At 42.1% G+C, this 1331-nt stretch overlaps 1 pseudogene; it reads right to left on the bottom strand.

Annotated features, from left to right (window-relative positions):
* Positions 1-1021, bottom strand: part of LOC103203553 — a 1764-nt pseudogene extending 743 nt beyond the window's left edge.
* Positions 1022-1331: the final 310 nt, after the last annotated feature.

Genomic DNA, 1331 nt, shown 5'->3' with positions numbered 1-1331 from the left:
AAAAAAAAAAAAAACTGTTTCTGGGATTTTCAGGTCCTTCAAAGAGTTTAGAACGGCTACTGCAGAGGGCAGATGCCCTCATATCACATAACCGAATAGTTCTTTTACTGCTGCTGTATACAAATGTGTTACAGCTGTTTGGATGGAATTGTGCGTATGTGCCTAACGCATTTGACCGCTAACCAAAAGGCTGATGGTTTGAACCCACCAGCCACTCCCACCAGCCATTCCCCAGTAGATTGGGGAATCTGTTTCCATAGTGATACTGCCTCAGAAACCCAAGGAGGGGTTGCTATGAGTCAGATGCGACTCCACGGCAGTGCGTTTGGTTTTTCTGGTTTAATCGCCTCATTTAGCTCTTCCATGTTGGCAGGCTTAATGTCCACAACATTAAAACTCCTATCTGTAATTTCCAGATGCCAGAGATTAATCTGCAAATCATCTGCAGAAAAATATGTTTCATAATTAATATTAATAGAAATAAAGTTGATATGATATGTATGAACATTAACAAATATTCTTCATGAACTGGCCTCAACCATTAGATCTGTGGGCCTAAAGACTGGTACACGTAGTGTAGTAACTGTTGTAGCACCTTCCATCTTCCTCTTTCAAGTTATATCCTGCTGGTCTTTTGTCCCTTTCACTGATTTTCCATAATTTTATTGTTTTATCATTGGTAGATAATAAAAACTGAGCAGCATTTTTCTGGGGGCAATTACCTAATTTGGTTAATCTTTTTTTCTTCTATTTCTAAACTTTGTGAGTAGTCAAATTGGTTCATGGTTCTGAAAGTGCTGTAAATATTATATTCTCTTCTGCTATGAGACTGGATTTTGTTCTCCGGCTCTTGCTGAAAGATGACGAAACTACTGCCTTTATCTCCTGTTGCTAGTAATTCTCCAGAATGATTAAATTCTATTATAGAAATTATATCTGCTTCTGCTACATCATCATCTATGGCTCTTTTCACCTGAGAAAAACATCACTGAATATCATTCCCTCCACCAGCTTGTGCCATGTTTACACTGCAAATGGTGACCCTGCTGGGTTCCTCCGGGTCTCTGCTTCCTGAACTTACCCCTCCTCACCTGGGGATGGGGGTGTTAAGAGAGGGCAGATGTCAGTGGATGGCACCTGTGGAGGAGGGGGTGGAGATCGGGGGGATCAAGAGGGACAAGCAGACCAGCCTGTAGTATTGTGGATTTCACTCTGGGGCTTCCTTGCTTTTGCTTTTTCTTCAGCAGCAAATGTGTCAGCTATGACGGTGGCATCAGTGGCAGCAGCGGCAGAGATAGGCGACTCTAGTTCTCAGGGTTTCATTGATCTCT

Source organism: Orycteropus afer, unplaced genomic scaffold (genome assembly GCF_000298275.1).
Source record: "Orycteropus afer afer isolate SDZICR_OR568_19922 unplaced genomic scaffold, OryAfe1.0 scaffold00010, whole genome shotgun sequence".
Taxonomy (NCBI): domain Eukaryota; kingdom Metazoa; phylum Chordata; class Mammalia; order Tubulidentata; family Orycteropodidae; genus Orycteropus; species Orycteropus afer.
The sequence above is the reverse complement of the archived record's forward strand: the minus strand, read 5'-3'. Positions and strand labels throughout refer to the sequence as shown.